This window comes from Hyperolius riggenbachi, chromosome 7 (assembly GCF_040937935.1).
Source record: "Hyperolius riggenbachi isolate aHypRig1 chromosome 7, aHypRig1.pri, whole genome shotgun sequence".
Lineage (NCBI taxonomy): Eukaryota > Metazoa > Chordata > Amphibia > Anura > Hyperoliidae > Hyperolius > Hyperolius riggenbachi.
The window spans coordinates 289,290,224-289,305,830 of NC_090652.1; the positions used below are offsets into that span (position 1 = coordinate 289,290,224).

The following is a 15,607-nucleotide window of genomic DNA, read 5'->3' on the forward strand; positions in this document are numbered from 1 at the left end:
GGAATGTTCATTACTGAGAGTTCTATGTGTAGAGGGAGATACTGCTTGCCTGGCAGAATGCAACGAGGTTCGATTTTTCTGTTCACCTCTAAGGAAAATCGATCGTAAAATTGATCGAAATCAGATCGGACATGTTAAAAATAATTGATCTGGCAGGAAATCTGCCTGAAAATCTTACTGTTTGTACTAGACATAAAAGACTAAAGTTGGCCACACACCATACAATCTTTTGAATATCTGTTCAATTTAAGAACTGCAAGCAATTTTTCTGACTGATTGTAACATTTCAAAAATATGACCAATGTACCACACATCTATGTTCAATTTTTTCCCAATTATGATAAAACTTATTGGAAATGCTGAGAAAATTGCTTGGATGTGTATATCAATAAATTGACAATCTAACACACACCATACAATCTTTAGAGAAATTGAAGAAAAATATCTGGCATTCCGTATAGTTAAAAATAAAAAAAACGGGAAACCTGATCGGATTTTTCAGTTGAATGAAAAAAAAGCTTTAGATTTTTTCGGGAGATCTGATCGTTTTTATCGAATTGCTGTAAAATCAGATCATTTGTTGTATCGTGTCTGGCCACCTTAATAATGAGCGTCAGCTATGCTTGTTAAGAAGGCAAGTGGAATAAAAGCTATGAGAAGAGATTTATATCATAAATGAGTAGATAATACTGTAAACAGAGCTGGTGTAAGCCAGGATGGCACAGTCCCAGATAAGCTCTCACCATCCTTCTCCCTCTTCATAGGACACTCTGTGTAAACAGGAGGCATCGCCAAGTGAACTCTGCCCCCCCTGGAAACGAGAAATAAGATTTACCTCACACAACTGCTCTCTGCTTCTGTTACAGCTCAGTGTGCCAAGCAGCACCATGGAAACCGGGCACTACCCAGGTGGCACCTCTTCCTACACTTCTTATAATTCTTCACATCTCTGCTCTCCATACACAATTTATTGTGTAAAAGGAATACTATGCCAATGCTATGGCTGGATAGTGTAATGGTTAAAGGACAACTGGAGTGAGAAGAATATGGAGGCTGATATATTAATTTCCTTCTAAACAATTCCAGTTGCCTGGCAGCCCTGCTGATCTATTTGGCTAAAATAATGTCTGAATTACACCAGAAACAAGCATGCAGCTAGTCTTGTCAGATCTGACAATAATGTCAGAAACACCTGATCTGCTGCATGCTTGTTCACGGTCTATAGCTAAAAGTATTAGAGGCAGAGGATCAGCAGGACTGCCAGGCAACTGGTATTACTTAAAAGGAAATAAAAATATGGCAGCCTCCACATACCTCTCACTACAGTTGCACTCCTGGATAGTGTAATAGTGCTGGATAGTGTAATAGTGTTATGGGTAAGTGCTCTGCGTCTGACACAGTAGACCTGTCACCAGGGTTCAAATCTTGGCTCTTTCTGTTCAGTAAGCCAGCACCTATTCAGCAAAGAGTCCTTGAGAAAGACTCCCTAACACTGTTACTGCCTATAGACAGCCCCGGGCCGCCCATGAGGCGGGGTGATGGGTGAGGCAGGTGTTTCAGGTGGCGCCCACCTGACTGTGGGTGCTGGGGGGAGGTACCGTGTGGGGGGGGGGGGGGGGGGGAGTACCGCGGGGGGGGCAGGGTACCGCCGAGCTGGAGGGAGTAGTAACCAGGAAGAGTGGCAGCGGGCACAGCGGTGGGCAGGGGGGTTGGACCAGCTATAGCTCTGTGTAAAAGTATCAGTGGGCGGAGAATCGATGACTCACCCTCCTTACGTTCCAGCGCTGCTTTCCGCTCGTCACTTCCTGCAAAGCTGCCCACTGAACTTGCGGAAGTACAGTGGGTCGGGTCTGCAGGAAGTGACGAGCGGTGGAACGCAGCACTGGAACGTAAGGAGGCTGAGTCATCTCTTCTCCCAATTTCCCCCCCCCCCCCCCCCCCTGCTGCCTGGTACTTTTACACAGAGCTATAGGTGGTCCGAACCCCTCCCCGCCGCTGTGCCTGCTGCCACCCTTCCTGACTGCTACTCCCTCCAGCTCGGCGGTCCATTGTTCCTCATTTTCATCCCCTGTGGTTGCAATCTCTGCATCCCCTATTGCTATGCTACTGGGCCTGCTACCCCCATAACAAGTTTTAGCCAACCTTCCACTACCCCCCACAACAAGTGTGGCCAACATACCCCCACCCCCCATAACAACTGTGGGCAGGCACAGGCACACAAGTGGGGGAGGGACAGCACACACGCAAAGGAGAGGTGTGGGCACGATTTCCACCTCTGTAGAGTTATAAGTTGCGTGGTTAAAAAGCTGTAACAGAACAACCGACTGCTGTTTCAAGCTTCTATGCTCTTTTTCAAATTGATCCATCCATCCTTGTCGTTTACAGCAAAATTGAATGCACACCGATTGAATTTCCTAATACTGAATGTAGTGTCCAGCGGTGGTTGCGTTCAGTGGTTCCATGCCCCCCTTAAGGCTATAAGCACGACGCTGGAACAACAGGAACTGATGCCAAATGCTTTTCTACTCAGTTGCAGAAAAGCGATTGGCCTCGGTTAAACACACTGCTAGCAGTCCCCTGTGCAAACCAGCCCTTAAAAACAGTGCGTTACCACCACTGCCTGACAGACTTCCCCTGCAAATGCAGAGCAGCGCTGACCCTGTTCCAGCACAAACTCCTTTCTCCTCTTCACTACTGCTGGCATCAACTCGCTGGCACACAACCTGGGGCAGTTCTTCCATTAAAGAGAACCAGAGGTGTGTTTAAAGAATGTTATCTGCATACAGAGGCTGGATCTGCCTATACAGCCCAGCCTCTGTTGCTATCCCAAACCCCCCTAAGGTCCCCCTGCACTCTGCAATCCCTCATAAATCACAGCCGTGCTGTGAGGCTGTGTTTACATCTGTAGTGTCAGTCTCGGCTGCTCCCCCACCTCCTGCATAGCTCCGGTCCCTGCCCCCGTCCCTTCCTTCCAATCAGCGGGGAGGGAAGGGAGGCAGGCGGGGACCGCAGATCTGCAGGAGGCGGGGAGAGCAGCAGACTGACACTATAGAGATAAACACAGCCAGCTCTGACAAGCTGTGTGTAAGCAGCGTGGCTGTGATTTATGAGGGATTGCAGAGTGCAGGGGGACCTTAGGGGGGTTTGGGATAGCAACAGAGGCTGGGATGTATAGGCAGATCCAGCCTCTGTATGCAGATCACATTCTTCAAACCCACCTTAGTTTCTCTTTAAGCAACGTGAATCACGTGCTTCAGGGCAGGAACAATTAGAGGGCAGCAAGAGGTGGCTCCGCTCTCCAAATGTCCCCCACCTCGCACTCCCTGCCCCTCTCTATATGCAAGGTGCCGCTTCCCTCACCTGCATTTCAGTCCAGTTTCCTGTATCCATGACTACAGTGGTGCCTCATGTGACCTGTTACATGCTGCCGGGTCACATGATGTGCCACTGTAGTCAGAGAGGAAGCAGGACTTCACGTGTGGCTGGTAATGCCATCGCTAATCTGCTGAGAGCGGGCGAGTGATGCGGCGCCGATGCAGCACACACTCCTGGGGATCAGATGCTGCGGGGCAGCAGGGAGGAGATGCTGTCTTGGAGGAAGCAGAGGGAGGTAAGCGTAGTGCCAGTGCCTGCAATGCACAGCCCTTCATTCTAGCTTTGCACACACATTGGGGGAGGGGAGTGTCCTCACAATGTATCGCTTCCACCGGCAAAAAGTTTAGAACCGGCCCTGCACACAATGCTGTGACATGCGGGAACATCAGGAGCCTGTGGCCCACCTGTGCACCTCTGCATTTAGAGGGACAGAGGGCAATTACTTGGAGAGCTGGAGGGGGGGCTAGTTGCTGAGGCGTAGCTATGGGTGGGCATGGGGGAACACATGTCCCCAGGGCAGGCGCAGTACCGTAAGGGGGCGCAGAGCATGGCCATTGGTGCGGTGCGACCGAGTGAGTGACAGGCAGCTAGCTGGCTGCCTGAAGTGCCCCTGATTCTATCCCTCCCTCTGCAGAGGAGTGCAGAAGTGTTAACAGCAGCAGAACAAGGGGGGGCACATCTGGCTAATTATAGGGGGTACATATCTAAACAGGGGGAAGGGAGGCATATCTGGCTATCTAAAAAGGGGGACACATTTGGTTGTCTAAACAGCATTTGTACATTTGGCTCCACCCATGACCACACCCACATTCTGATGTGTGGCCATGCCCAATTTGACCCGGGTGCTGAAAAGCCTAGCTACGCCTCTGGCTAATGGGGGAGAGGGTTAAAGTGGGCCTAACCTTCTTCCACCATTGAAACCATTGAGTGAGAAAGTTTGTCCCAACTTTCAACTGGTACTAAAAATAAGATTTTTTTTTTTTTACAAAAGTTTGAATATACATTTAAAACATGGTCTTGACTTTACGGTGATATTGTAACACACGTCTGTGTCACAAATGATGTGTAGAAATATTCCTAACATGATGTTGCGGTTAGGCACACACCTTTCCCAATACATGTACTCTACACACCTCTTACACAAACCACCCAGGGAAGATCTGTGCAATGACACTTTCACTCCTGCTACATCTGCTGCTGACACTGCTAGAGCACCTTTTACAGAAATAGGATATTTGAATGATAAATTACATATTGCTCCTGTACTAACTAGAGATGTGGCGAACGGTTCCCGAACCGTTCGCCGGCGAACATCTCTAAATCCATGAGGGTTTTACTACTTCCGGGTCGCAATGACCCGGAGTAGTACGCCTGCGCTGCCCGGCGAAGTGCGTCCTAGATCGCGCTCCTGTTGCCGGGCACTCTCTGCGCATGTGTGTGACGTCATGAGTGACATCACGCTCATGCGCAGAGAGTGCCCGGCAACAGGAGCGCGATATAGGACGCGCTCCGCCGGGCAGCGCAGGCATACTACTCCAGGTCATTGCGACCCGGAAGTAGTAAGAGGCCCAGAGAGGTTCGCCAGGCGAACGGTTCGGCCCATCACTAGTACTAACATGATAGGTGCAGGCTGAGATGAGGAGGCATGGCAGCACAGGACACTGATAGGTGCAGGCTAGAAGGAGGAGGCATGGCAGCGCAGGGGCACTGATAGGTGCAGGCTGAGAGGAGGAGGAGGCATGGCAGCACAGGACACTGATAGGTGCAGGCTGAGAGGAGGAGGAGGCATGGCAGCACAGGACACTGATAGGTGCAGGTTAGACGGAGGAGGCATGGCAGCAAAGGACACTGATAGGTGCAGGCTGGAAGGAGGATGCATGGCAGCACAGGACACTGATAGGTGCAGGCTAGAAGGAGGAGGCATGGCAGCACAGGACACTGATAGGTGCAGGCTAGGAGGAGGATACATGGCAGCACAGGGACACCGATAGGTGCAGGCTGGAAGAGGAGGCATGGCAGCAAAGGACACTGATAGGTGCAGGCTGAGGGGGGGAGGCGTGGCAGAACATGACACTGATAGGTGCAGGCTGGAAGAGGAGGCATGGCAGAACAGGACACTGATAGGTGCAGGCTGGAAGGAGGAGGCATGGCAGTACAGGACACTGATAGGTGCAGGCTGACAGGGGGAGGCATGGCAGCAAATGACACTGATAGGTGGAGGCTAGAAGGAGGAGGAGACATGGCAACATAGGACACTGATAGGTGCAGGCTGGAAGAACGAGGCATGGCAGTACAGGACACTGATAGGTCCAGGCTGAGAGGGGGAGGCATGGCAGCGCAAGGATACTGATAGGTGCAGGCTGGAAAGAGGAGGCATGGCAGCACAGGGATACTGATAGGTATAGGCTGGGAGGAGGAAGCATGGCAGCACACAGACACTGATAGGTGCAGGCTGGAAGGAGAAGGCATGGCAGCACAGGGATACTGATAGGTGTAGGCTGGGAGGAGGAGACATGGCAGCACTGGGACACTGATAGGTGCAGGCTGTAGGGAGGAGGCATGGCAGCACAGGACACTGATAGGTGCAGGCTGAGAGGAGGAGGAGACATGGCAGCACAGGGATACTGATAAGTGCAGGCTGGAAGGAGGAGGCATAGCAACACAGGACACTGATAGGTGCAGGCTGAGAGGAGGAGGCATGGCAGCACAGGACACTGATAGGTGCAGGCTAGAAGGAGGGGGCATGGCAGCACAGGGACACTGATAGGTGCAGGCTGAGAGGAGGCATGGCAGCACAGGACAGGACACTGATAGGTACAGGCTGAGAGGAGGAGGCATGGCAGCACAGGACACTGAAAGGTACAGGCTAGAAGGAGGTGGCATGGCAGCACAGGGACACTGATAGGTGCAGGCTGAGAAGAGGAGGCATGGCAGCACAGGGACACTGATAGGTGCAGGCTGGAGGGAGGAGGCATAGCAGCACAGGACACTGATAGGTGCAGGCTTAGAAGAGGAGGCATGGCAGCACAGGGATACTGATAGGTGCAGGCTGGAGGGAGGAGGCATGGCAGCACAGGACACTGATAGGTGCAGGCTGGAAGGAGGAGGCGTGGCAGCACAGGACACTGATAGGTGCAGGCTGAGAGGAGGAGGAGGCATGGCAGCACAGGACACTGATAGGTACAGGCTAGAAAGAGGGGGCATGGCAGCACAGGGACACTGATAGGTGCAGGCTGAGAAGAGGAGGCATGGCAGCACAGGGACACTGATAGGTGCAGGCTGGAGGGAGGAGGCATAGCAGCACAGGACACTGATAGGTGCAGGCTGAGCGGAGGAGGCATGGCAGCACAGGCACACTGATAGGTGCAGGCTAGGAGGGGGAGGCATGGCAGCATAGGACACTGATAGGTGCAGGCTGAGAGGAGGAGGCATGGCAGCACAGGACACTGATAGGTGCAGGCTGGAGGGAGGAGGCATGGCAGCAAAGGGACACTGATAGGTGCAGGCTGGAGGGAGGAGGCATGGCAGCACAAGACACTGATAGGTGCAGGCTGGAGGGAGGTGGCATGACAGCACAGGACACTGATAGGTACAGGCTGGAGGGAGGAGGCGTGGCAGCACAGGAGACTGATAGGTGCAGGCTGAGAGGAGGAGGCATGGCAACACAGGACACTGATAAGTGCAGGCTAGAAGGAGGAGGTATGGCAACACAGGGATACTGATAGGTGTAGGCTAGAAGGAGGAGGCATGGCAGCACAGGACACTGATAGGTGCAAGCTGGAAGGAGGAGGCATGGCAGCACAGGGATACTGATAGGTGCAGGCTAGAAGGAGGAGGGATGGCAGCACAGAGACACTGATAGGTGCAGGCTGGGAGGAGGAGGCATGGCAGCACAGGACACCTATAGGTGCAGGCTAAAGGAGGAGACATGGCAGCACAGGACACTGATAGGTGCAGGCTAGAAGAAGGGGGAATGGCAGCACAGGACACTGATAGGTGCAGGCTAAAGGAGGAGACATGGCAGCACAGGACACTGATAGGTGCAGGGTAAGAGGAGGATACAAGGGAGCACAGGACACTGATAGGTGCAGGGTAGAAGAAGGGGGAATGGCAGCACAGGACACTGATAGGTGCAGGCTAAAGGAGGAGACATGGCAGCACAGGACACTGATAGGTGCAGGGTAAGAGGAGGATACAAGGGAGCACAGGACTTTAAAAATGCGTTTAATTTGTAATCTGTGACAAATAAAAACCAAAACACCAAACATACCCAACTACTGGATCTGACGTACACACCACTAAGAGAAATCCCCTCACATGTTTCTTGCTGTGACATAAAATAACACAAAAATGAAAACCCCCAGAAAACAGGAGTGGAAACTAAAAGCAATAAATTCCTGTAAAATAAATGATATGTCACTCTATGATTCTCTCTCTCTCTGAACAGCTCATAGTAACCAGCGCACAATAAACAGATTGCAGCACCACTTCTGGTCTCCAAACCACAAACCGTTGAAAAGCCACAAAGATGAAATTGTTTTTGAGATTACTCTCAGGGTGAGTTCACAGGCTTGCAGAGTGAGGCAGTGACAGGCCGGATCAGACCGCAGGAAGGTTGCCTAACTGCAGCATGTGGTAAAGGTTGGGCACCGGGGGGCAACTCTGCCGAGGATCTGCAGGATCAGTCACGGCTTACGTCAGGTTCACCTCCAACAGATCTTTTGATACATATAGTGTGGTGTAAAGAATGTACAACCACCAGTACTGATAAACCTTCAGATGCGACTCTTAACCAAGATATCTTGATTTTATGCAACAGATAGGAAGTGAATGGTGAAGTCAGACGATGGTGAAGATGGTGACTGAGGTGCAAATTAAAAACCGATAGTCATTGTGGTCGGTACCTGAAATTTAATGGGGAGGGGTATTGTGCTTTTAAAGTGAACCCGAGGTAAGAGTGATATGGAGCCTGCCATATTTATTTCCTTTAAACGCTTACAGACAGCAGTGATTGAAATCTACACTGTTTTGATCCCCCAATACCTGCCAGGGCGTAGATTTCACATGATAGGGTATAGCTTATTCCTTAGTATAAACAACCATTTACCCCACCCCGAAACCTCTTAACACTACATAATAAACACACAGACTACAATGGCAACTTGGATAAATTTAGGCCAAAGCAGCCCGTTTATTTAAAACCAACAATATATATATAGTCCAACACAACAATCTCTTAAAAGAACATCTTCCAGAGAGCTGGGGTGAGGGGTCCGGAGTTACCTCTTTTAAATAATAGCTTGTACTGGCATGCAGCCTTGTGACCGGCCCCCACCGCGTTCACCGGTTCGGGGACAGCTGCATGCTCGCCTGGTTGATAATCTCTGCTGATCAGTAACCCTCCGGAATTTGCCCCGCGGCAAATCCCCTGTCCAATCGATCCCACCTCCGGAACCCCCTACCCCTCCGGCTGCAATGACGAATGTCCCACCTGTAAGGCAAACAGACCCAATATACAAGGGAGGGAGGGAGGGAGCTTTCCCCTACACTTGCTAAGAGGCCAGACTCCGCCCCCCTCTTTTATAGACTAACCCCCACCCCTCTATGTCAGTCCCACAGCCCGGGAACCTGAGCTCCTCCCCGCCTAACTATTAACCCCTTACTATCCGGTCAGCTGCCCTATCATGTGGGGGCCCTGCACATTACTCTGCGCTACAGTTCCTGGCCCCATTCTTGATAGGGTATAGCTTATTCCTTAGTATAAACAACCATTTACCCCACCCCGAAACCTCTTAACACTACATAATAAACACACAGACTACAATGGCAACTTGGATAAATTTAGGCCAAAGCAGCCCGTTTATTTAAAACCAACAATATATATATAGTCCAACACAACAATCTCTTAAAAGAACATCTTCCGCAGAGCTGGGGTGAGGGGTCCGGAGTTACCTCTTTTAAATAATAGCTTGTACTGGCATGCAGCCTTGTGACCGGCCCCCACCGCGTTCACCGGTTCGGGGACAGCTGCATGCTCGCCTGGTTGATAATCTCTGCTGATCAGTAACCCTCCGGAATTTGCCCCGCGGCAAATCCCCTGTCCAATCGATCCCACCTCCGGAACCCCCTACCCCTCCACCACGAGCTGGCATGACCCCTTATGCCATCGAGGCCCCCAACCTCAATGCTCTCTGGATCCCATCTTCAATTCCTAGGGCCCAAAGATCTGTCCCCACCGCATTCAAGTGCACCCCATCCCCCCTTAAATATAGACTGCTGTCCTCCTCTAACTCTCTGTGTCTAATGGCCAGACCCCCATTCCTGATCACAAACTTGGAAACCTCCTTATTGAGCTTAACCCTGGCCTTGTTAATTTTTTGCACCGATCGTGCCAGTCTCCACGAGGTGCGGGCGACCATATCCGACCACACTATTATTGTGGACGGGAAAGACGACCTGATCCTTAAAACATCAAATTTGATGTCTTTAATGATGACCCTAGTAGATCTGGAGGCCAGGTCATTGCCTCCCACGTGTAGCACAAGTATATCGGGAGCTCTATCAAGCCGAGAGAACCGGTGCAGTTCAGGTAGGACCCTTGACCAGAGCATCCCCGGAAAACCCAGCCACCTGATACAGACCTGGTCGCGCGGAAAGCCGAGCTGCCGACCTTCCGGCCTCACGTCGGCCCGTTTGGCCCCCCATTTCACATAGGAATGCCCAAATATCCAGACCAGGATCTGTGCACCTGAAAAGAACAAAATATACTACAGAAAACTAAACCATAAACTAAAAATCACAGCCTACACTAAATGAGGGCGAACATAGGACCTGAACCGATCTGACTCCCATCTCCCAATCCTCTGAATGACTTCCTCACTCATACCCCACCGGGACGCTTCAGTAGCCGCCCCAATCCTAAACGAGTGGGAGGCAAATTCTGCCGGGCAGGCGCCAACGTGCGTAAGGCACTTACGAAATATGGCGGTAAATTGAAATCTGGTAAGCGGGACGCCGTCCGCGTGTGAAAAGAAGGCAATTGCCCCCGGGGAACGGATGGCCATAAAAGATTCTGACACTAACCGCGGGCAAAGAGGGCCCCCTATACGAAACAGGGAAATCGTCCGGCCCTTACCCGACCGGTCTGTTTTGGAACGCCTGAGAAAAATACAAACCGAATCCTCCTGTAACGAGACGTCCGCTGCCCGGATGCCTCCCACTGTTCGTTTGCTTGGGCTGACCAGCTCACCTACTCTGAAAGCCCCAAAAAAGGCTAATGTAAATACGGCTTTAAATAAACTGGCCTCGTATTCTGACGAGCATACCCTGCCAAGCGCTCCTACTATTAACCCTAATAACTCAAATGTAACAGGGCGCCTGGAGTCCCTTTGCACCCACCCCGCTCTGTAACCCTTCAAAGCCTGCCTGACCCTAAAATCCTTTGTTAAGTCCTGCAGCCCTCGCAATTTAAACCAGAACGCCAGCGCTGCTACCCTTTTATTCATGGCCGACACTGACACCCCTTCCGAGAAGCATTTTCCCACAAAATATAACATCAAACAAAGCCTGTCATCGTCTGAACTGCAGTCTCCCACCTGGTACACCAAGGCGTCCCACGTGCGCCATATGGCCGTGTACGCCGCCCATGATGCTTCCGATAAGGACCTGCTGATCAAGTGGGATACTGCCCGAATGGAACTCCCCACATCGCCACTGGACAGGGCACCCCAACTTCCTCCGCCGCTGGGGCCGCCGCCCGGAACCTGTCCCACTGAAATCGAGACAACGCGTCAGCCGTGACATTCTCAACCCCGGGGATATGTACAGCACAAATATAAACGTTTGCACGCAAGCATTCGAACACTAACTGGCGCATCAAACAAATGACTGGGGGAGATGACGCCGAAAATTTATTAATCGCTTCCACCACTCCCATGTTATCGCAGTTAATCTTGATGCGCTTGTTGGCCAGGTGACAGCCCCAAAGCCGCATTGCTACTACAATCGGAAACAATTCCAGCAGGACCAGGTTAGATGTAAACCCCGCTTCCACCCATGATTCGTCCCAAGGGGCAGCACACCACTTACCCGCCAGGAATGCTCCGAAACCGTGTGCACCTGCGGCGTCGGTAAAGAGTTCCACATCGAAATTACTTACCACATCCTGTAACCACAGAGATCTCCCGTTGAAACTGCCCAGAAAAACAGACCATACTTGCAGGTCCGCCCGCAGTTCCGCATTCAACCGAATGCGGTGATGCGGCGCACTCTTCCCTGCTGTTGCCAAGGACAACCGCCTGCAGAATATACGCCCCATGGGCATAATTCTGCAGGCGAAATTCAATTTGCCTAACAAGGATTGTACTTCTCTCAGCGTCATTTTTTTGCACAAGATTGCCGCCGCAATCGTGTTCCTCAAGTCGATCACCTTGTCGTGAGGCAACCGACATTCCATTAATAAGGTGTCAATAGTGATACCTAAAAAATTTAGGGATGTCGTTGGCCCATCTGTTTTGTCCTCCGCGAGAGGGATCCCGAAACGATCGCAGACATGCCTCATAGTGGCCAGGGAATAAGCGCAATCGGGGGAACCCGCCGGCCCTAAAAAGAGAAAGTCATCAAGGTAGTGGATGATCGACTGAACCTCTGACATGTCTCTCACCACCCATTCCAGGAACCCACTGAACTTCTCAAAATATGCGCATGAGATCGAGCACCCCATGGGGAGACATTTATCCACAAAATACTCACCCTTCCAAAAGCATCCGAGCAAGCGGAAGCTTTCCGGGTGAACGGGTAACAACCTAAAAGCTGCCTCAATGTCTGTTTTGGCTAACAAGGACCCAGGACCTAACCGTCTAGCCCACCTAACTGCCACGTCGAATGACGTATAGACCACGGACACTTCTGTGTCCGGGATCCCATCATTCACCGATGAACCCCGAGGGAATGACAGGTGGTGTATCATGCGAAAAGACCCCGGCTCCTTCTTTGGCACAACTCCCAACGGGGATACCACTAGATCGTCCAGTGGACGTTCCAAAAAGGGGCCCGCTAGGCGGCCTGCCGCCACCTCTTTCTCTATCTTGCGGGTGACTACTTCGGGAAGCTCAATAGCAGATCTCAAGTTCCTAACTGGACTACCGGCTGGCAACTGACAATAACTCGGGATAACGAAACCAACGGAAAAACCCCTACGTAAAAATTCCGCCTCCTCCGATTACGGATATCTATTTAGGAACGGTTCCATCTCGTGCAGCTTCACTGGCGTCGTCCCTTTTTGAAGCAAAGTCAGAGGACTTTCCTTTCTTTTTAAAACATCTGGCCGCGGCGTGTGATCCCCCGCAGCCTGAACACTCATGCCTGAAACGACACGAGTGTCCAAAACGGCAGGACCCTTCATTAAACTGCCAGCAGACCCCTTTTCCTCTCTCGGTCCGCGGTCCGGCTGGTGTTGTGCCACTGCTCTGACCGAGAAAGGACTGCGTTCCCCTTGTCGGGATCATGAGGCGCATCCAAGAGTGGATGTCCTGGTGGTCCCATCGTACTGCGGGCCTCACTGCCATACTTTGCCGGAAGAGCTCATCGTATCGCAGCCATGCATTGCCGCCGTAAGACCTTTGCGCTTCACCGATAGAATCCATATACCCGAACAACGCCGAGCAATTCTCCGGTTGCCTCTCACCAATGACACTTGCCAGAATTGCGAACGCTTGGAACCAATTCTGGAAAGTCCGAGGTATCAGCCGATAACGCCGCTCCTCCTCCCTCTTTTTTTCGTCCGGCTTTCCCTTGTCTAAATTAAACTTCTCTAGTGGTAGTAGTGAGAAAATCTCCACATACTCACCCCTCCATATGCGCTCTTTCACCTCCAACTTCAAATGTGACCCCAACCTCCCCCTAAAACACACATACATTTCCGCATGAGCGGCATCTGCCATCCGTACCAACCCCGGGTCCCCTGCAACCACTGGCCCCCCGGCTAGAACACCTACTGGAGCCACCAAACCTGACTGCCCAGCAAGAAATACCCCTGGTGTGCTGCTAGCCTCGGCGACCGGAGAGGACGCCAAAACCTGCAGTGGGGCAGCTGAAGCATGCGCTGATCCACTAACGGCCGCTACGGCCGGCGCTGTAGCCTGGGGTAAGGGGGACCATACCGCGGTAGGCGAGGAATGAAGCGCAGGCGCTGCAACAGGTGCTAACCCTGAGGGTGTTACTGTTGGCAAGGCTCCCAACGCCCCAGAACCCCCTGCCCCTTGCAACCCCCCAACTGCCCCCCACAACCAACTGGCAATAGCAATAAGGGGATTGGCCTCACCTGGCTGTGCTGGACCGGCGTCCCGTACAGCCGTCTGTCCTGATCCAGTCGTCAGCGACCTCTCCTCTGCGACCACCGACTCATCGTCCGACGGGGACCCATGTTCAGGGCTGGGAGTGGGCTGTCTGGTGCTGGGGCCTGCATCCTGCTGGCTGGATCCTCTGCTGCTCCTGGGCGCACCCTTCTTCCCATGTCTTCCGGAGGGCCCGGCCGGCCCCCCCTTTCGCTTCTTGGATGCGCTCCCAGCCCCCTTGCGATGTGGCTGGGCCGCCGCCGCACCTGGGGAGGTGGCGGCGCCCGTTGCCTGTGGATCTGAGCGCTGGGCCTGCTTGGCCCGCTGCGCAGAGCGGGTGCCAAGGGCCGCGGAGGATCCGGAAGGTGGCGCCGGCGGTGCGGAGGCCTCAGATGCGGATTGCCCACCGCCGGAGGAGTTCCGCCTTGGATTCGGATTCCTCCCGGCAGCCCCGCTTTCAGCCGCGGATGTGCGCTTAGCGGGGGGTGCCGGAGGGTCCCCACGGGGGCTCCCGCTGCGTCTCTGGGTCGGGCGGTGCTCCGGGCTGAGCCGCTCGGGCGGCCTGGACTTCCTCTTGGCCCCGGCCGGCTGGCCTGAAGTGCTGGGGGCCATGGCTGCTAGTTGGACCTGGACCCAGGTCGGACCCCTGGTCGTCGCCTCCTCTCTGACCCGGGCCAGCAAGTCATCCAATCCCTCCATGTCGTCAAAAACAAGCGAGGTGAGCTGTGGCAGGCTACAGGCAGCTTTCCCCTACACTTGCTAAGAGGCCAGACTCCGCCCCCCTCTTTTATAGACTAACCCCCACCCCTCTATGTCAGTCCCACAGCCCGGGAACCTGAGCTCCTCCCCGCCTAACTATTAACCCCTTACTATCCGGTCAGCTGCCCTATCATGTGGGGGCCCTGCACATTACTCTGCGCTACAGTTCCTGGCCCCATTCTTCACCGTCGCCATGCGTTCTCACCGCTCTAGTCGCTCCCGCTGCGTCGCTCTCTGCCTGCCGCAGCTAACTCGCCCTGCCATCTCCATGATGGCAGAGCCCTGTGAGCCAGTCAGGAGCCGATTTAATTGGCTTCTGACCCGGTCATCAATGTTAGCAACTCCCATTGGCTTACGGTGATCACACGGTCAGGAGCCATTGACAGCTGCTTCTGACCGGCTCACAGAGGTCCTGCCTTCATAAGATATGGCAGAGTGGGTGGGCTAAGGGTTTCGAGTGTGTGCGGTGTGGGTGACTGTTGCGGCAGATATGTGCGTCAATTCGTCGGTATACTGCGGTTTTTGGTACCAGCGGTCTCCGGCAGAGACTGCTGGTACGTAAGTGGTTAACCAACACCAGTTTCCTGGCAGCCCTGCTGATCTATTTGTCTGCAGCAGTGCCTGAATCACACCAGAAACAAGCATGCAGGAAATCTTGTCAGATCTGACAATAATGTCAGAAACATCTGATCTGCTGCATGCTTGTTCAGGGTCTATGACTAAAAGTATTATGCTGGGAATACACAGTACGTTTATTCCCGCTGAATCGAGCCGCTGATAAAATATGACGTGCCCGATCACCCGCCGGATCGATTCCCCACTCGATACCGCGGACAGGACAATAGAAGAAAACGAGCAGAAGATAAGAAGCGCCCGCGGGGAAGAGCGGGAATCGATCCAGGCGCCCGCGGGGACGCGCCGGAATCGAGCCAGCGGCCCGATTTAGCGGGAATAAACGTACCGTGTATGCCCAGCATTAGATGCAGAGGATCAGCAGGGCAGCCAGGCAACTGGTATTGCTTAACAGGAAATAAATATGGCAGCCTCCAAGGTATGCTAATGCACATTTGGACAAGCCAGCTTCATTTTGGAATATGGTGCTGCGGACTGATGAAACTAAAATTGAGTTATTTGGGCAT

General features: G+C 52.8%; 1 protein-coding gene and 1 long non-coding RNA gene across 10 annotated transcripts in view; one reads left to right on the forward strand and one right to left on the reverse strand.

Annotated features, from left to right (window-relative positions):
* Positions 1-8,077, forward strand: part of LOC137525100 (uncharacterized) — a 34,407-nt gene extending 26,330 nt beyond the window's left edge. The window contains exons 2-3 of the long non-coding RNA XR_011022862.1: positions 765-909; positions 7,823-8,077. This is a non-coding gene — a long non-coding RNA (uncharacterized lncRNA). The remainder of the gene's footprint in view (positions 1-764; positions 910-7,822) is intronic.
* LOC137525097 (histamine N-methyltransferase A-like) overlaps positions 1-15,607 on the reverse strand; it is a 345,938-nt gene that overhangs the window by 146,459 nt on the left and 183,872 nt on the right. The gene's annotated exons all lie outside the window — the stretch shown is intronic.